We start from the raw sequence: 22,427 nt of genomic DNA, 5'->3' as shown, positions 1-22,427 counted from the left end.
ATCCTCCATATTCCCAAACATATCTTCAGCCTCCAAACTTGAGTGCAGATAATCTCCCAAGTTTTTCTTTTTCTTGCAAGAATGAATTTAACCTTTAGCAACATAATTCTTCTTGGAATAGTGCTTAAATAAGTTGTATTCTTCCATCAATTTTCTATCAATTATATCATAATATTTAGTAGACACTATTGTAAAATCTCCAAAACTTATTGTTCTGTGCAGGAAGGCTTGTTTGCGCTGATCCACAAAAATTTTAGTGTTTGACACACTCAATTGCCTTACAATCTCTAAGTTGGCTATTCTATCTGGAACTAATTTAGGCAACATATAAGGGATTCCCTCAAATCCATATATTCTGAAATATGTGAAATCTTTATTTACAAACCAGTCTCCCCAGTTGTGGTCAATAATTCACCTTTCATCACAATACTTAGGCCTTAAAAAGCTCTTAATTCCATTAGAGATAGATCCTCCACACAGAACCCCATATATCATGTATAGTGGTTTCACTATAAGTTCTTCAAACTTAATATAATTGGATCTCATATACCAAGAGTCCCAAATAAATGTCCATAATTGCACAAGTTGTTCTTCACCTTCCTTATTTGTTGTATTCAATTTTAAATCTTCTGGCCACAAACCCTTCACATGTCCATAGAAAAAACCAAATGCATTAACAGTGAATAAAATTTTAAGGTAGGGTTCCTATTATCTTTAAGGTTTAGAAAACCTTCATGTAACTTCTCTACCAGATATGCAACATAGTCAAAAGGTCTAGGCTCATACATTTGTAAATCAGAAGCTAAAACCAATGGCCTAGTACTCGTCAAATCAAGCACCTCAACTCCTCCTACTTTCCTGCATAACATGTATCTATACTACAAGTACTATCTAAATAAATCAATGCTAAATGATGGCCCATCTTCCTCAGTCAATTTCCCTGGTTGCCTTTTATGAATAGGAATTTTCCAACTAGTGTATTTAGTGTCCATCCTAAGATATTCTTTCTCTAACTCCCCAAAGGATAGGGATTTGTCGAGGTTGGGATCTAAATTAAAAACTTCATTCACAGTACCCATGGAAAACCTAATAAATGCATCACCATTTGGGAGTTGAATGTATCTCTTCACGGAATTGTAATTTTTAACCAGAACCTCCAGCAACCTTATGTTCACAAAGACCTTTGGGATAGTTAACTTACCCAAATTCATCATCCAATGATTGAAAAGTGACATTTCCTTATTTCATCTCAGATAATAGAATGGGAACAATTTGTGTCCCCTCACCTTAGTCCAGACATCCTTGGCCTCTTTGTATCTATCTTCCAACTGCTCCCTTCGAGGCAGGTGTTGCTTCAACCTTTTGGACTTTGGGCCGGGTGCTTGCATTTGTTGAATCATTTCTTCATTTAGTCTTCTAATAGGAGGCACATCCTCTATCTTAGTCTTCTTTCCCTTAGATTCTGTGCTCTTTTTTGCCCTTTTATTTCTAGTTAAACTTGAAGTGTCCATCTTTGTAATCATAATTCTTCACTTTGGTTTTTAGAAACTCAATCTATTCTCTCTGTGAATTATCTTTTGCTTGTGTGACACTTAGATTAGGCAGTTTTAGTTTATATGCCCAATGCATCTACATACAGATTTACATTGATGAGTTTCTCATAAAATTACCTCGTGTGAACCATAGATGTACCTGCTACAAGCATTAAATAAGAAATCACTATTTCAGTTTTGAATTTAGATATGGCAACGACTCGACGACATGTATCTCTCTGATGTATACTTCCTTTTTGCACCACCTACAAAACCCTTCTTTTATTATGGTACTTTACTCTCCTTTATTGGGATATCCTTAGCCGATAACTTATCTTTTGTTGTATCGGTGTAAGTCAACCTGATACTCCCTTTGGGCATCGGGCTAGATCATTAGATGTCAAAGAGATTAGCATTGTTTCCCCAATGACTTTCTCCTTTGGCGGAACTCTTCCCATTGTATTCGGTTCATTTAACTTAATCGACCAACTCTTCCATCAGGTATAGGGATAGCTTGGAATGAATTACAACCATAGGAAAAGCTTTCCTAATCAAGTATGTTCCATCAATACATGCTTTCCCGATGTCTTTTTCGGGCATCGGGGTAACTCAAAATAACACATCCCGATCCCTTTGGTTATGTCGATGACCTTCTTTTCATTATAACCTTCGTCGATGGATTTCCTTCATTGCCTTTATCAGTATATGATACCCTGATCGAATTTTGGCCTTTTTTGTTCAAGTGTTCTTATCGGGATAACTTAACCCAATAATACAATTTTCAATTACTTGCATCTTTTACTTCTTCTTAAGAATACGAATATTAATAATCTGCTTAATGGATTCAATATAAACTGAACAAAACCTCTAACATACATAGGAGCTCTTCCTTTTCTCATTATGTTCCCTGAGATGCTTTTGAAATATACATTTTGCCAAGACCTTTCAAAATGAAAGCTCATCCATGTCAACCATCACATAAAACCTAGTAGTAACTATTATTATGATAGAAAGTGTTCAATGTATAAAATCAAAAGAAAAAATATAAGAGAATAGCATTTTTAAGAGCATAATTAATTTGAAAAATTATGTGCTATTAGATCTTATCAGAGTGCTTTGACATTGATCCAATATAGTTGTTTCTCTTGTGATCTGTCAATGACTATTGTTCATGATGTTACTATGTTGAATTTTCAATGGTTTTGGTTCGTTTTGCAATTTTTCTATGTTTAAGTATTTCAATTTGGTATATTATACTGAAGCATCATTTCATAACTAACATTTCAAGCTCTTTATAACTAGTTCTAAGAAGACTTCCGTACTTGCGACATCTTTTTGCTTAGTTTGTGAAGGTTATAGACCGAAGTATTCATAGACCGAAGTTTTTTAACTTAAGTATGGAATGTGAGTCTACGAAAAAGAATCAGTAAGGGCCCTTTCTATCCCTTGATACTTCTCTAACTTTCTAATCCTCCAAATGTACCAAATAATTTCACATGAAAGCAAATTCCAAAACTAATTTGTATCTTTTTTAAAATCCTCTAATAAAACTAGATAGAACATCAAGTATGCTAATATGCCAAGGAAAAATAAACCCAAACAACTTCCAAACCTCCTTAGCTACAGAGAAGTCAAAGAAAATATGCTAACTGTCTCTTTAACATTGCAAATGTTACCAAAAACATCATTATAATGTTTATATCTGATAGGTAACTTATCAAGTAGAAGCAACCATTTAAAAGCTTTCTTTTTAGGAGCAACAAGAGAGTTCCAAATATTCTTAAACATCTTGCCCCATTGAGAAGGGGATGATTTATAATACCACACAGTATTAACATGATTAACAATACTCTCATTATACATCAAAGAATTATATATAGAAATAGATTTAACATCACATCTTTTGGGTAACTACAAGGAGATCATACAATTTTAAGCATTTTTCCCCTTGATTTTTGGTAAATTTGCAGTTTATAAATATGGACTGTGCCTGCCGTGGGATGAAATTGTTTGCTCATTTTGCTAGGAACCTGGCTTCTAATTATTTTTTCATTTTGTCCAATATCATGTCATTTACCTCAAGAGGACTTGAATCAAATAAATTGGGAAGGTGAAAAGGCCCTTTATTCAAATTAAAAATTTAGTTAGCAATTATATACTACATATAAAAGAAACACCACATGACAAGTACATAATGCAAGTGATTTACCTTGTGAAAAATTGAACTAGGAAAAAACTCTAATAAATAATCTATTATCATCAATATACTAGTAAGATCCCCTCTAGGAAGAAACTCTAGACACGTTATAAAATTCAAATGTGTCCTCACTTCTCCAAGTAATTTTGTCTTACTTATAACATAGAGAATTACTAAAATTATGAGTTTATTTTATTCTGAAGGATCACTATGAACACCTTAAGGAACCCTCTCACTTATATAGAAGGTGATAATTTTAGTGATCAAAAGTAATAATAAAACTCAAAAATAAATAATACAAGCGAAAACACAAGACAACACACGCAGATTACCTCACGGTGGAGATGCTTCAGAAATTAACCTAAGCCTAGACTACTGTCAGTCTTTTTTGGTCTATAATCCGCATTCTCTTGTTTGCTAGTGTTTGGTTCGCTAGTTGTCTTTCTTTTGTTTATTGTCTTTTGTTGTGTTGTAATGTTTATCTTTTGATTTTATGACTATACTGGGTTTCAGGTCCCCATCAAAACCTATTTTCCCATATTAAAAAACACACGCAATTACCTTGGAAAAACCTCCAGATTGGAGGAAAAACCCAACATTAAGTTCAGATCAAAGTTTTCAATATAATGTTCAAATTACATGAGAAGATATTATATATACTTATCTGATTGGTTACTAATCACAATCACTAACTGAAGTCTAATGTGAAGCCCTGTGTTCAGTGCCTAATTCGATGGACGCAAATATGACTATTGAATGAGTTGTCCTCAATGAATCTACCTAATTCACTCAAGTTGACTACACTCAAAATAATTCCAATGCACAGTTGATGGCACTTATAATCATCTCACTCCAACTATTTTCCTCCTTCAGTATTTTTATAAACATCATGATGAGGGAAGTTTTGTTGATACCATTTAGCATTTGCACTCAACATCTTTTGTTGGGAGGGAAAGAAAGAGGGAGGGAGGAAGAGTTGGTGGGAGAGGAAAAAGAATTTATGTTGAACATCTAATGACTGAACATGTATCTCAAAAGAATTTGTGACCACTAGCTACACTAAATACGTTCTCTATTAAGTTTAATATTTTAAGATGAAAAAGAAGAGTTAAATGGTTTTGGTTTGATTTGCAATTTTTCCATAGCCTGATTTTTTTCCTGTGAAGAAAGACCATGTCAGATAATATTATTGAAGAACAAAATAAGGAGACAATTGCTAGATTGTGGTCTAACTTGAAAAGAAAAGGTGATGGAAAATGTTATTGTCCCTACAAAATTTGTAAGGGCTTAAAGACTAGAAGACTTCTAATCAAAACAACTAAGAAACATTGTAGGCAACATGGTCACATTGAAGGGGGACATGATTATCGTCTATTGGTAAGTTGTTCATTATATCATTTTAACAATTTATATACATAAGAAATCACTTGATGATGAGATCATGATCATGGTTTATTTATGTTGATCATTTTTATATAGGTCGAGCACCCTAGGGCACATGATATGGACCAACACAACTCAGAGAATATGGTTATCAAAGTGGAGGAACATGGAGGTGTGAATATTGAAGCTGAAGATAATGATCCCATGGAAGATGATGACCATGGGCCAGAAAACACAATTGAAGATGGTACAAATACATTGATCCATGAAACATTTAGTACTGGTACATGTGATCATGATGGTCAAGATGACCTTGATGTTGTTCATGATTTACCTCTACTCAAGAAGGCATATGAGGCCCTTTATGAAGGCTCCCAAACAACTCTTCTCTCCATTGTATTGTTGTTGGTAAACTTGAAGGTTAGGAATGGTTTATCCAACATAACAATCTCATGTATGTTAAGGTATGTCATATATGTCATTATAGTTAATAAATGGTGAATCATGTACCATTAATATTACTTATATTAATAAATTCTATTTTTTGCTTTAGATTGATAGGTGAGTTTTTTTTACCACCATCAAATATTCTACCTTGCTCATACTGAGAATTATCTGCCATTATGAAAGATATTGGAATGGAGTATAAGCAATAGATGCTTGTCCCAATGATCATATTATATATCATAAACAACATTAATTCATAACAGAATGCCCTGAATGTCATATCAGTAGATATCGAACAGATCAAATAAACAAAAAAGGGGTCTTGCAAGGTTCTTCATTATAGTCTCATTATTCCATGTATGCAATGATTATTTAGGTGCATTAGCTTGACACAATTTATTGATTACCATATATGCAATAAAAGTTGAGATATCATTATTTGAATGCTTGTGGATGGTTCAACATTTATGGACATATAGGAAAAGTGGGGACACTTTAAAGAAGAACCTCGTAATCTCGGGCTTTCATTGGCAGCAGATGGCGTCAATCCATCTGGAGAGATGAGATGTGCTTACTCAGTGTGACCTATTTTTGTTATAAACAATAAAATTCCTCCATGGATGTCAATAAAGAGGGAGCACATAATGTTGGCAATGATTGTTCCAAGTATTTTCTCATTTAATAGTCATCTATATTTAATTATAAATATTGCAGGAAAATGGTCATAATAATTAGGTAATGTTTTTGTTCATTACACTAGGTAAGTACCAAGTTAAAGATATGAATTTATATATTGGACCTCTTATTGACAAGTTGTTGGAGTTATGGAATGGTGTCACCATGTATGATGTCTCTAGACCAATACGACAAAGACAATTTCAATTCCATGCAATGCTTGTATGGACAATACACGATGCCCTAGGGCTAACACATATTTGTGTTATGTTATAGTGTTCAAGTTGCACATGATAATTATAATTATAAAAATTTACATATTTAATCAAATTATACATTATCTTCTAGGTCTTCAAACAAAGGAAAAATTTGCATGTCCAGTATGTGGTCCAAAGATGAAATCTCATCATTCAATTTTTTTAAGAAAGCAAGTGTTTGATGAGCATGGGCACTTCCTCCACCAAAATCATAAGTATCAGAATACTCAAAAACATCTTTCCAATGGGAAAGAAGAGATTACATCAAAGCCACGAAGAATGAAACCTCACCTATGGAAATTGGAATATAATAGAATTGATCGTCAAGGTAATGTCATTCCATCTAATGGTTTATGTTTGGAATTTGTATTTTTCTATCATTTTTTGTTTACTGATGATGTAATTGATGATCGTGAAGGTCGTCAAGGCATGGATGACCACCTTCCAAGGGGACTAAAAATTTATGATAGACAATTTAGTAGGTTGCCTTACTATGAGAAGCTACAAATTATCCATTTGGTTGATACTATGCATATTGGAAAGAATATAACAAAGACATTATGGAAAATATTGGATGGAAGGCGTGACAAAGAAAAAAATGTCAAAATTTGTAGTGACATTCAGGAATCCAATCATGCAATGAAAAAATTCATTCAATCAAATAGCAGTGGAGACCAGATTAATATAAGTGCCCTTCCTTGGTTATTAACAGAGCAGAAAAGCAATGCTATAAAGGAAGTCATATGAAAAATTCGATTTCCCACATAATTTGATGCAAACATAAATAATCTCATATCAAAGAAAAGTGAATTTGGGTCAGGGATAAAAACGCATGATTGGCATACGTTCATTAAGGTAATTCATATTCTTGTGTATTTACTATATATTTGTATACTGCACATGTACTTTTCATTGTATTATGTTAGAAAATAATGAAAAGATCATTTTATAATTGTCGCAGTACATTCTACCTCTATCTCTCCCAGACCACTTCGACAATAATTTAAAGCAAGTCATATATGATCTTGGAAAATACATGAGGTAAGTAGTGATGTTGGTTCAATTTTTTATATAGATATTATATTTGCGATTTGTTTTACTTGTTATGTAATATATTGTCTATTATTTTGTAAAGTCTCGTTTATATATTTTTACGTCTTGAATCTCTTGCAGGTGGTTATCCTCTAGAGAAATCCATAAAGAAGATATAAAATATTGGAAGAGAAAAATTCCTCATCTAATGTGTGAAATGCAAAAGTGTCCACCTTTAAGATTTTTCAATGCACAAGAACACTATCTCATACACCAGGTTGAGGAGATTGAATTGTGTGGACCTGTACACACTAGGTCAATGTGGATGGTTGAGAGGCACTTGAAATTTTTGAGGGCTTTGGTTCGACAAAGAGAACATCCTGAGGGTTCTATGGTGGAGGGGTATATAATATACCAGACTATGGTGTACATTACTGAATATCTTCCTAAGTTTGCAGCAAAGATCCACATAGATTGCATTTGGGATCCCAACCCCATTAACAAATTTGAAGGGGACTACTTGATGGGGAAAGGTAGATTGAGGAAAGTGAGAGGTAATTATAAGATGCTATTGTATCTAACTAAATCTTAATCTTCAAAATAACTCAGTTGTATGTCATCTATTTATTTTTTGTACAGTTGGTCGAGAGTGGGATGCACTACATTTGTATATTGCAAACAATCTTGATTGGATGACGGTATGGATTGAACAATGTCAACATTCTGGTCGCACATGGTTTAAGAGATTTATAGGTACGTATAAATTTATTAATCACCCATATGTTTATCAACTCACAATGCATTAATTTTACATGTTTGAGATATTGTGGGTCAAACACTACAAGGCTATGTACTTCAATGGTCATAAATTTCACATCAAAAAGTTGGATGACATGAAGAAAACTTGTGATTGTCGGATAACTGTAGTCTTTGAGGTGACCAATATTTCATCTAGAAATGACATACATCCTCAAGAGTCTCAAAATTGATACTATGACATTTTGGATGGTATACTTGAATGTGACTTTAATTCCTTCAAATTAGTTATGTTCGTCATCAAATGGTATAGGCTACGACAAAATAAAAATGATCCTGATAGAACTATTATTGAACATGATGATGGATTTACAATGGTTAATACAAGGTCATTTGAGCCAGTTGGGGATGAGCCCTATGTTCTTCCAAGCCAATGTGAGCAGGTATTTTACTAAGACGTTCCACATAAACCGAGTTGGTCATTTGTTGTTAGACAAGATCCAAGAGGAAGGCCAATAGAGTATAATTTGATTGAAGAAGAAGATACCTAAGAAGTAGAAGATGATGTAGATGATGATCACGATCGATAATTAGTTGATGATGTTCCTGACGAAAAATGTTCATGAAGAAGAATAAGCTGATGATGATGATGTCATTGCTGCTGATGGTGATGGGGATGGTGATGGTGATGGTGATGGTGATGGTGATGGTGATGGTGATGGTGATGGTGATGGTGATGGTGATGATGATGGTGATGGTGATGATGATGATGATGATGGTGATGATGATGACGATGACGATGATGGTGATGATGATGATGATGATGATGATGATGATGATGATGATGATGATGATGATGATGATGATGATGATGATGATGATCATGATCATGATGGTCGTGATGATGAGCTAGATGAAGAAGAATATCAATGACATGAATAAATGTATGACGTATGTGATTAGTATATTATCTATTTAATATTGATTTCTTGATAGAAATTTATTTGACTTATATGGTTACATAATTAATTCATTATGTGGACTATTTATTAGCTATGTGATAGATGGTGATTTATGATATATATTTGATGGATTACATGTTTATGATGATACATATGCGATGCTTATGATGCATATGATACATATGTATTTATTGTTTATCAAATTACAAATGTAATGCTTATGATGCTCAATTGTTGGTGCTGATTTCATGTGTATATTTTGTGTGATGCTACCACCCTTGGTGGAAATAGGTAATTGATTACAGACATCATCAACCCTTTACTTGAGGATCCTACATAGTCTAAATAAAGTAAAGGTAAGGAATAAACAAATATACAATGATTATGATGACTGCATATTGTTCATGTTGTGTACTATGTAATTTTTAGTATATGTATCATGTAATTTTTAGCTAACATAAGATAATTGAATTACATATGCAGGAACTTGAACCCTTTTGATGAGGATCCTGCATAGTCTCATGGATCAATGGGTATAAGTTAGTACACCCTATAGAAACAGTTTATTTTAAAAAAAATACTAGGAAAACAAACTTCCTTAGTTTTTCACACCTCGACATTAGCAGTAAATCTAATACAGTTATCAGCACTTGAGGCCCTAGTTGGACTTATTCAAATTTTAATCTCAACATCAACTTTAGGGTCGACTTCTTCATCAACATTACCCTCATTTATAAAATATATCTCTCATTACCAACTAACTCTCTCATTTTATGGAGTACATCTATCACAAAATAGGTATTTGTCAGATGTGTCTTCCTCGAGTGAGGGAAATGCAAGAATAGAAAATGAAAGTGAGACAAGTAGTAGATAAAAAAATAGGGAGATAAACTAGAGGTCAAAATATTAGAAGAAAATTCAATAAACACATGGAATTTTTCCTTTCTCAAGGGGGGTCATGTTCTTACGATGATGAGACAAAAGGAAACATCGAGGTGCCCTTGAGGTACAAAAATCTACAGAAACAATTGGTACCCAAGGAACTTCCTCCAATTAACATTGATTTTGGTGTTAACGATAGGATATATTGCATAACACCTTCATAATTACATGGTTTGGGCCTATTTTCCATGGATGACATAAAGGTCTATTACAACAAAGTTGCTGAATTGATGGAGTTTGTCGGACCTTGTTACAATTACAAAAGTTGGATGCAAATTGTTTGATACAAAAAAAGTATGCGTAGGTATACACTATCAACAAATTATATACAGCAGAAAGATAATGATCAAAGTAAACAAGTTCCTGTATACATTGATGGAAGGCCAAAAGCAACAAGGAATGTTGTAGGTTTTCTAAATAGTACACGACCTGGGTCAACTAATAAGAAACCTAATTGCATATTTGAGGCGCATGAGGGAAATCATGTATTCGTATGTGCGATAAAATTAATAACTACAGGGGAAGAGCTACTAATCAATTATAATTTGAATCGCATAGATACAAACAAAGTTATTATCATGGGGGTGCTATGTACTATATACCATTTAATCTAACCTCCATCTAATGACTCCAATATACCATTTTATTATTAAGTTTTTTGCTAAGTCTATTGGTTTCATTTTGCTAATATTTTTTATATTTTTTCTTTGTCACATGGTGAGATGGATCCATCACATAGCACAGACAAGGATGTAGGTCTTGACACTTCTACTGAGCAGGTAAACCTCATTGTAATTGTACAAATTAGATAGAAGCAAACTATTATATTATTATGTTCTTTTCTTGAGTATTTTTGAGTAATTTTGATAGTATTAATAATATTCTTGTCATAGACGGATGTTCAGGGAAAGGGAAAGGGACCTGTAGTACCTCAGCACCTCAAAGGGATGGGGACTCAATAGTATTATGTGATGATGACATTGCATTTACCAGAAACCCTATAGAAATGATGAAACATTCTGTTAGAAAAATTAATAGAGAGATTCTTTCTTTGGCATCCATGAGCCCTCAGACCGATAAAATAAAAGGCATGGTGCAACAATTGATGTCGACAACACATAACTTGCAAGTAAGGATTAATGAAAGCTTTAATTATAGCAAAAGTTCAATAATGGTTTCTATTTTATTCTCTTTTATGTCATTAACTAAAATATGTATGTGTTGTTTTTACAGGATTTTATGTGCCCTCATCAACCTGGTGGCCATGATCAGGGTATTGTAGGTAGTTTAGGTGATGACCATTTTTTATACATTAAAACTAATCCTCCTTTGGCTTGTGAACTTGCTTTTTTAATGCTAGTGTTGTTGATCATATATTTATTATGTACTTGATGCAGAGAGATCTAGTTGATGCTCTTCATGACTGATCATTCATACATTAGGGAAACAAATCCCCTTACACATCCCTTCACTTGTTCTCAACAAACCCCCAACACATCCTTTTTCTAGATCCTTGACTTGGATCAACCTCTCACTTCATCACTTATCATTTTTGAGAGCTTCATACTATGATTTATTCTTCACTACCAACTCACCTCTCACTATATGATACTCTCTCATTTTAAAGCTCGTCATATTCTACTTGAGATCACATTCTACTTGAGCTCAACTTCCAACTAGACAAATTACATGTTCAAGCAACTCCATGTTAGCCTTAACATTGTGAAAATACCAAGTATTTCAACCATCATACCTTAGCATATACTTACCCCTGTCCTCCAAGAGAGTTATTTCATTGTCATCATCTCATTAATGTCTTCTCCAACTACCCAAGAACTTATAATCTGCATTTACTCATAGAATCCTTACAAATTTTAAAACTGCAAAATAAGGAACCCAAACTACCATTCATTGTGACTATCATGATCAAACAAGTAGATTGAAAATTTCTTGTCTTATCGATTTCCATCATATTGGGCAAGGTTATTTAGAGTTGTTCCAACCTTATTTAATCAACACAGTCCCATTTCAACCCATTGGACATCACTCAACAAAACAACATGGTTTGTTGTCCCAAAACAGGGAAAACTTTGTCTCAGTTTGCTAGGGCACTAGTTTTCTTGACATTTGTACAACCATTCAATATAAGAACAATTAAAGATGAAAGATACTTGAGTCAGTAATAGGAATGTAGAATTTGAGATTTTTTCAATGACTAAATCAATGGATATTAACAAACCCTTGTGACTGACCTGGAACTGAGGGTTTTGGACAGTTTAGAGAAAAACAATTCAAACTCTCCTCATTCTTCATGGCCATTGCTCTAACTTGGCACAAAATAAAGTTAATTCATTAAAATTCACCCTTCAATCCTTGATTAGATATTTTGAATCTATTTTCTTGATGAGAAGAAACTTGAAACAGTGCATGAAATGTGACTATTATGGAAATTTGCAATTAACAAGTTCCAAAACACAAAATTTTATTGATTTTATCAAACCATAATACATTATAGTGTTATTCAAGGTGTCTCCTTCCTTCTTCCTTTACACTACCCTCTTGTCATAAATTTAGCTACCTTTGTCCTTCTTCATGTTGTTCTGTCATTAAGATTAGCATCGAACATTAATAAAGGTTCATCTTTCTTTACAATTCTTAATAAAGGTTCATCCTTGTTTAAAATTCTTGCAGTTTTCATATATTTAATTATTTATTCTTCAGGTGTTGTCAATGTTCCTATGCAAATGCCACTTCATCCGAGGTTAGCCCCACCTGTATTGCCAACTACAATGTTGGCAACACGCAACATGCAGACATCATCTACTACACATCATGTTGACCCACCCACTATCGGTAGATCCCTCTTTTTCTCTCTCTTTTGTTATGTGTTTATTTCCCTTGAAGTGTTCTTTCTTGGGGGTATTTCATAGTGGATCATTTTTTGCAGCAAGATATGCACATGAGGATGTGCCAGAGGTGACTATTGCTGATAACATACCACCATTTCTTGGATCTTCTCATGTTGATAGTATGAGAACGTTGCAGGCCACATTGCTGATGAGCAACGACAAATTGATTCCCTTAAAGATACAGAAGGTTCCATGTAATTTAAAATTATGATTATATATAGTCTAATTATAATTTACTTACTGATCACTTGTTTTGGACTAATGATCCCATGTTTTTTTCTCACGAAATGATATTTTTTATAAAAATCTAAATGACATTGCATTCCAGATATTTGGGCCCACCATACGTAAAAGGTGGAATATCATATGTGACCTAACCCTAATTCACTACTTTGATTTCGTATCATTGCTAGAATAGTTTTTTCCTTTGATCCTTTTTTTGAACTATATCAAAGGTAGCTTCAATTTTTCTTTAAAGGTGGAATGACCAAGAAAAAAAGTTAAAAGATGAACTAACAAACCATATGGTTGGGTTGTTCGGAAATGACACATTAGAACAAAACCAAGGTCCTTGAAAAAGATGGCACATATCTAAAGTATGCGAGGGACCAATACAGGACACATTTAGAGAAGAACGTAAAGTACGAGCGTTCCCCCATGATTCCAGAGAGGGAGTGGAAGGACCTGATTTTTAATGCGAAGGAGAGAATTGAAAGGAAAAAAGGAAATACAACACCAGATGCTAGAAGAAGGTATGTGATACTATTAAAAATGTAATCATGTACTAATTACTCTTTATATATATATAATCTAACATATTTCAAATTTTTCATAGACAAAGTGACACATCCAAGGCAACCAAGGCAAGACAAGAAAAGCATGAGAAACACAAACTCGACTTTGGTGGTTATATGAAACTTCCTGCACAAATTTTAAGAAACAGTAAATAAAATGTCACATCAAAATATTTATAAATTATAAACATTTTTTTTTTATCAAACAATACAAGCAAAATTCACAATACTAAGAAAAAGTGGAAGGCTCTGAATTCAATAGAGCACCCACAGAAGATGACAAGAGAATTGCCTACCAGCAAGGCTATACAGTCGTGGTTAAACAGCTATGAGAATTGAGTGGGCAAACATGAAATTTTGATGCATCCATCACAAAGGTAAATAAGCTAAATGAAAATGATTTCAAATTGAATACTTTGCCAATAACCTATTTGATGTTAAGTTCCAACATAAAGTGGCTATATTCTTTTTAAATAACCAAGCAATGATAACAATGCGCATGACATTGGAATGCAGCCTATTAATCGTGGAACACAACCTAGACATGAAGGTCTGGATGTGCATTCTAGTAGTGGAGGTATTCATTTTCTACTCAATTTTTTTATGTAATTATTAATACAATTAAACATTTTAATTAAATTGTAACTAGTGTAGTAATTAATGTAACCCTTTTTGTTAATATTTCAGAGCATGTAGTCGGTGGTGACCAAGTGGAGCATGATCTAGGTAGACAACATTAGGAATGTGATATTCCCCAATTAGGTAAACAAGACCACTACTATTCCTTTAAACAAATTTAATTACAATTGGTGTATTGATTAATGTAACATTTCGTATTTCAACTCTAAAGGATCTAGAGGTTGTTCAACATGTTGAGGTGGCTAGACAAAATTATGTGGAAGATGATGTCAACCCATCAAGTAAAGAGCGTCCCAATTATGTTCTTTAAATTAATGAAATACTTGTAATAGTAATAAAAAATATTTTGAATTTAACCCATTTCTTTGTTATTGCAGACGACCCCCCTTTGGTTTAGTGTCCTCGTCCTCTATATAGGACTAGGCATACATTGAGATCACGAGCAGAGAGAAGGACAACTAGAGATGGGGGAAATGATGAAGAAAACGATGCTCCACTTAGTTTTTACATAGCTTCAAAAAAAATTAAAAAAATTATTGTAATCTACCTTATTTGATAATGACTGATTTTTATGTGTTAATGAATGTAGTTATGTGCTAATGAATGTTCATGAATGATATGTGTTAATTAATATTGATGAATGTTGCTTGTTAATTAATGTTAATGAATAATATGTGTTAATGAACATTATGTGATAATGAATGAATGATATATTTTAATAATCAATGAAGGAATAAATGAATGTTAGATGTTAACAAGGAATTTAGAGTGATTTTGGGGGGGGAAGGGCCAAATGAGCTTCCACATTCACGTGGTTGGCCCTGTTAAGTAGAGCATATTAAACTATTCTCGAAACAAAGAGAAGCTCAATAAGATAACACACTTTTCAATATTTCATTATGCTGCACAATTAATATTATTGAATAATGTATATTGAATCTTAATTGCAGGGTCCAATAGAGCCAACATGAACAACAACACCACAAGTTGTTGGGTATAATGAACTCCCATATTGTCTTGTATGTACACTAATACTATGAGTTGCTTCTAGTGCTGATATGCATGGTGTGACTGCAAAAGCTGTGAATATGCCTCATCCTTGTAAGTTTTTTTATTAGTTGACATTTTTTTTAGCATTTTTTAATTTTCCTTATCATTGTAAGTCTAACCACTTTTAAATAGAATTTATTGTTCTAGTTTTTTACTATCTGCTAGATGTTATTGATACAAGGACTTGCATTTCATCCATTTTTTCAATTAGGTATTATAAAGGGTAGGTTGTATTTGTAAATGTCTCTTTGAGTTCATCCAAATTTTATAACTATTACCTCACTTCTCATTATTGCTGCAACAGGGATTATGGCCAACATAGGCTATGATTGCAACCTCTTAGTGCCATAGAGTCTCTTTGTTCTTAAAATTGTAGTGGACTACCAGGTACATTTCCTCTTTTGCACTCCAAATTGTAGCGGTCAATTCATAGGACCAAATTTCTTTTGATATCTAGAGGATAGTATTAAATTTTAAGTAATTAGAGGCTTCTAAGGCGTATTTGGAAAGTATTTATTTTTGTGGGATATGATGGTTGTATTTTAAGTCATCTTAAGATGATCTCAATGAGTAATTATTTCACTAATGAAATTTTTTCATTTTTCTTCATGAATGTTGGCATTTTTTACAAGTTAAGAGACCCATTGAGCACATAGCCTTGTAAATTCATTCCTTTGTTAATATAATACTTGATCTCTCTAACAAAAACTCATTATGCATATTGATGATGATAGCCAATATTTCTCATTTGATGATCATCTAGGTCATATTTTTATCTAAAAGAAACTTATCACAAAAGGGGTCATGAAGTATCCTCATTCACAGTCAAACCTCACTATAGTTGAGATATCAAAGCTTTCAATCATAGGAAAGATATAGAAATAGTAATATAGATGTCAATTTGAAGAGAATGAGTAGTGAAAATTGAAGTCATACAAAGTTAGAGACCAAGAGTTGCCAGTCAAACCAAAAGCCCTAAATCCATAGATGATACGAAGAGCGGTCAAATAACTCTCCACGAGTGTAGATAGTTAGCAAATCATGGTGATGAAGGTTTTTTAGTGGTGAGATAATCAAAACAATATGAGAAAACACTTAGATAAGATATCATTTTTAAAAGATGACAAGGATGCCATCATACTCATTGTATGTGATAGTAAGGATATTCACTATTGCAAAGACAGTTGTGAGTACATTTTTTTGTATCAAATCAATATAAATACTATCCTATGCTTATTGTAGAAGCCATACACCTGAGCCAATTTTCATAGTGATAAAGGAGCCTTTCAATGTTAGCAATATACATGATATAGATTATCAAAGTTTCAAATAGTGGTAGGCATGCATTCAAGGTAGCTCAAATAGAGGAGATTTGATAGAGCACAAGCCATGATAGAAACCTAGAGACAAATCCCTGTATTGGGCATAGTTAAGAAGGATAGCTAACAAGTTCTAATGATTTGCTTGAATTGATCAAAATATTGTTGCATTATTAGCAGATAGGCTAGATTTTGTGTGGGGTTTTGATCTGAAACATGTCTCACATCGTAAAACAATTAATGTGTTGATGTGAAACTATCAGATTTCAGTAGTCATTATATGATTTTTTGTATTATTTAAAATAAATAAATAAATAAATAATCATTGAAATTTTGATGCCCCTTATATTTGCACCAATGACTATACCATTGGGCATACATCATCCTCGTCAGTACATAGTTCCTGGTTTCCATTGGATGGTGTCGGTATTTTGATGAAAATCAATGAAAACATCCGACGAGGATGCTATATGACCGACGACATTCTCTCGGCGGATGAGCGGTTGGGTTGGCACATGCTGATGAAATCCATCGACAGGACTTACACTTGCGGAAAAGGGAACATTTGGTCTTCCCGATAGCCAATGAGGCTATCAGTAAGACATACACTGATAGAGACCTGAAACCTCCATCGGTGTATGTCTTACCGATAGCCTCATCGGCTATCGGCAAGACCAAATGTTCCCTTCGTCACTAGTGTAAGTCTTGTGAATGGATTTCATCGGCATGTACTACCCCGACGGCACTCGAGACATCAAGTCTCCATCGGTGTATATCTTGTCGATAGCTGACATCGTATATTGGCAAGACATACACCAATTGAGACCTCATGTCTCGGGTGTCGTCGAGGTAGTACATGCCGATGAAATCCATTGGCAGGACTTACACTAGTGGTGAAGGGAACATTTGGTCTTGCCGATAGCCGATGAGGCTATCGGTAAGACATACACCGATGGAGACCTGATGGTTTCCGTTGGAATTTCGATGTTGACGAGCATCATCAGAGTATCCGACAACAAGTTTTCGATGACTGCGTTTGTCAACAGTCTGATGAAAAAGAGTCATAATTTTGACAAGCGACTGTCGGAATTGAGCCTCAAATGTACTAGTGGTAGATGCACATTTCAGCTGCAAATGAATTGAATTTATTATTTAATATAGTGTATAAAGGGTTTTTATTATATATATTTTATAATGAGTATCTCCATGACACTCTGTAAAGATTATGGGGAATGTAAAGTCACAATTATATATCTCTTCTCACCACATTTACTTGTGAAACTATAATAGAAGTTCGATGTATGTATGAAAACATCTTAAAAATTACAAATACTTTTTAGTGGTCATATTTTATTGCACAAGGGTCATCATAGTTCTAATATAGATTATTAAGTATGTACACTTTATTTTAGATAATCTTTGGTTTTCTCAAAATAAAAATATGGTTCTATTGATGTTGTATTGAATATATTCCATTTTAGTTTGGTATTTATTACCTAATGGAGACTTTAATTTAAATGGCATCCTTTTTATAGTTAGTGGTAGGAGTAGATCAGTGCTATTTTAGGTTATGTATATTCTTCATTATTTAGCATTGTTAACCAAGAAATTATTATAAGATAGCCTAAATGTTAAATACTAAAAAAAATATGTTTAGTATATCTACCCATTGCCATAGTCTTTAAAAATTAATTGATTATTGTAATAAGTTGTATGATTTATTGAATCTATAAATGCATCTACAATGACCTTGACCTAGTCACAAATGCTTAGGGTCAAGTATTCATTTGGGTATAGCTACTAATTATTGTTGTGACGCTATATTTTAAGAGATGTAAAATCTTGTTTATGGCACCTCTAGGAATATAATTGGTTAGGTTTAATTTAAGCCCAAAGTTTATTAGTATTACTCACTCTCAAAATAGTTGCAACATCATCTCAAGAAGGGCAAAATGTAGACACCTATTTTTGTGCATATCTAATTACATTTAATTTTACTTAATTAAATACATATTATGTATTTAAATAGTTTCACCATATATCCAATTCTATCCTGACTTTTAATTAAATATATATATCTACTATTTATTTCATTAATTTGTCCTTTGCTTGATCTCACTAATTAAATAAATATTTATTCTTTTAATTAATTAATTTTAAAACTTTAGTTTTATTTCTTTATTATTGTCCATTCAATCCTACCTTTAAATTGCTTACATGGATTGTAGAATAAACTTTCTATCAAGTGACAAGTATCCCTTTCACATGTTTAATTAATCTAGACACTTCACAAAAGTCAAACTAGCTTTTCATCTCATCCATTCATTTTAAACTAAACATCTTAATCTTAGCTCTTCTCATAAGAATGTTGCTTTAATGCACTTCCTAACCCTAAATTCTATCCATCATGTGACAAGTATCACATGATCACAACTTTGAGTTTAACCCTAATCTTTGCTCTAATTTTAGCCATCCATTGTCAATCTATCCCTTGATTTTAACTTTTGAGAATTCAATAAATAAGAGGTTTCTCACATTATTTACATATCTTCATTCAACATTATTTATGCTGTCCAATTTTCTATCTAAATGTTATGTTCTTCCATAAACTTATGCAGAAGAAATTTCTATTTAATCTACAATTATCATATCCTCAAGAAACAAATCAAGTAAAATTTGAGTGCACTTTATTTCAGCTCTCAATCTAAGCAGAAATAAAAAAATTAGATTAAGATATTGCTGTCTCTATTACATTTATCTTCCATTTTTATTTACCTTCAATCTTATCCTTCATCATGATTTTCTCTGAGTTTTATTATTATTGCTTGTGCTATTGCAGTGATTCCAAACAGTTCCAAACAGAAAGATCCAATTAGGCATGGATTCAAAAAACCTAACGAGCAAACTGTGGATCAAGAAATGACGGATTCAAAACGTAATCAGCAAATGACGACCCAGCGGCATCAATTTGTGGCCTCAAATTCCACCGGTGTGACAGGGAAATCCACTTCATCTTCATCTTCATTCTGAAATTCTTCTCAGAATGAGTATTTGGACCAAACAGAGATCTATCGTCCTCTCTGAGTTTGAGTGTATTGCCCGATTTGAATGCAAGGCTTAATAAACAGAAGAATGACATTTTAGATTTTGTCATCGAGAATGTCAAAGCAACGATTTCTTTTCTTTCGAGTGAAGACCATGTCGATGAGAAGCAACCAAATATTCGACAAGCAGTGAGCCAATTTGCAGGGAGATGCATCTTCAGGCATTGCAGATACGTGCAGGCAATATTAGAGGCTTTGGAGGCTAAAATTGCTAATATGTGTCTAAAGTAAAACCGCTGTTCCCCCTATTTATGGAAATGATCCTTCCCTGCTGTGGCCCTTTAATGTAATTGTTCAGTGTGATAGGACGACCATGGAAGCCGCAGTGAGGGAAACTATTCTGCCTATTCTGTTGGGGTGTCTGGAGTATCTGGGAAACGGGAAGATAATTGTAGAACGAGGCATTTATAAAATAATAAATTCTGCCCATTCTGGTTTGCAGGGCTGTGATTAATGTGGTGGAAACCCTCCCTTTCTATGATTGGAGAGGCATTTATAAAATTTAGATAGATTGCTGTGGGATTAATTATATTGATTTGGGCATAAAACATACTTTTCGTACAGTATGTTAGCCACAGGTTAGTCAATCACAGCCAGAATAAACGCGTCTCCGTTTTTTTTTATTTTAAGTTATTTTCTTGTTAAAAGTGATTTTTTAAATAAAACATAATGTTTTTTTTAATGTTTTTAATATTGTAGTGATTTGATTAATAATATTAGATCCAATAATATTTAATCCCACAGAGAAACAAAACAAGTACTAGTTCATATATTAGGCACAATACAATTTCCAAAGATATGATCTTAATAATGAGAGAACATACCCTAACTAACTACATAATGCATATAAACCTTAGGTGAAGATTTGGACTGTGATTCAATTAATGTTCATTAATCTATTAAATATTTTTTAGGTATATATTTGATCTAGTAAATTAAAAAAAATAGTTTTATTTTTTATTTAATTATTTTTTAAATTTAAAATATTTATCATTTAGTATAAATTTTTTAATTATTATTTTTATTAATATTTGGTTTTTCATATATTTTTGACTTTGCATTTAGTTTATTCTATTTTAATATTTTTTTTCAGACTTAAGTTTGAAATTTATTTATAATTATTTATGTCTTTTTAAAAAATTATAAATAGTACTTAAAATTTATTAAAATTAATTTAATTTATAATTATTTATCTTATTTAAATTTTAATTTATTGGAGAACATTTATATTTTGAATTTCTATTTTTATTTATATAATACATTTAATTTATCTCTCCATCACTCTCGATCTCTCTATCTTCTCATCTCCATCTCCCTCTCCATATCCACATTCCTCTCTCTATATCTCTCCCCTATTTCTGTCTTCTCACCTCTTCATGCATCTCTCTGTCTCTCTTTGTCTCTCTCTCTCTCCCACTATGCCTATCTCTATCATTCCCTCTCTATATCCCTATCTCTCCCTATTTGTACCTCTCTCTCTCCTCTCTATGATACTCCCTATTCCTACATCTCTTTATTTCTCTATCCTTTATCTATCCATCTCTCTAATTATTACTCACACAATCCTTGTTTCTTCTTTCTTATCTCTATCTCTATCTTTATCTCTCTCCCTATCTCTTATTCTCTCTATTACCTTCTCTTCTTCCCTTTATTACCCCTCTCTCTCTCTCTCTCTCTCTCTCTCTCTCTCTCTCTCTCTCTCTCTCTCTCTCTCTCTCTTCTCTCTCTCTCTCTCTCTCTCTCTCTCTCTCTCTCTCTCTCTCCCTCCCTCTCTATCTATTAATATATCTATCTCCCTCTATATCTATTGCAAACATAACATGATCCTATTGGTAATGGAATCTAATTAGCTTCCTAATTTAAAGCCTTTTTAGTCATGTTTGGATCCCTATAGGTAGATGCATAGTTCATTTTAAGCTATCACTTCTTGATTGAAACTTTGGTTGCACAAATAACATCAATTTTTAAATGGCCTACAACTTGACCTTACACACTAAAAAAATGTATGCAAAATACACCAAAAAATTCCCTAATTGACCTTCCATGGCTCTTTAATGTACCCATTGTACACCAAAGCACAATTGCTAGATATTATTCTCTTTTAAATTATTATAGTGATAAAATTTGCATCTTTGTAGAAATTTCTAGATTATTTTTGTGTTCTCTACAAGAGTATCTTAATATAATTAGATGTCGATAAATGGTACAATCTCATATAGAGTTGGCTTATTTTATTATCATTTATCTATATCCATTTACACACATTCCCACATATCTAAGTGTGCCTTATAATTTTTTGTACATGTTCTTGTGTAATTTATATTTATGGCACCTCCATGTCTTCTTGGATCAATTGGAGAGCATGGATTTGATCTTGTATCTATATTTTTAACCCCTGGAATTCAAAAAAGTAATTTCAAATTTGATTT

Source organism: Cryptomeria japonica, chromosome 10, assembly GCF_030272615.1.
Source record: "Cryptomeria japonica chromosome 10, Sugi_1.0, whole genome shotgun sequence".
Lineage (NCBI taxonomy): Eukaryota > Viridiplantae > Streptophyta > Pinopsida > Cupressales > Cupressaceae > Cryptomeria > Cryptomeria japonica.
The sequence above is the reverse complement of the archived record's forward strand: the minus strand, read 5'-3'. Positions refer to the sequence as shown.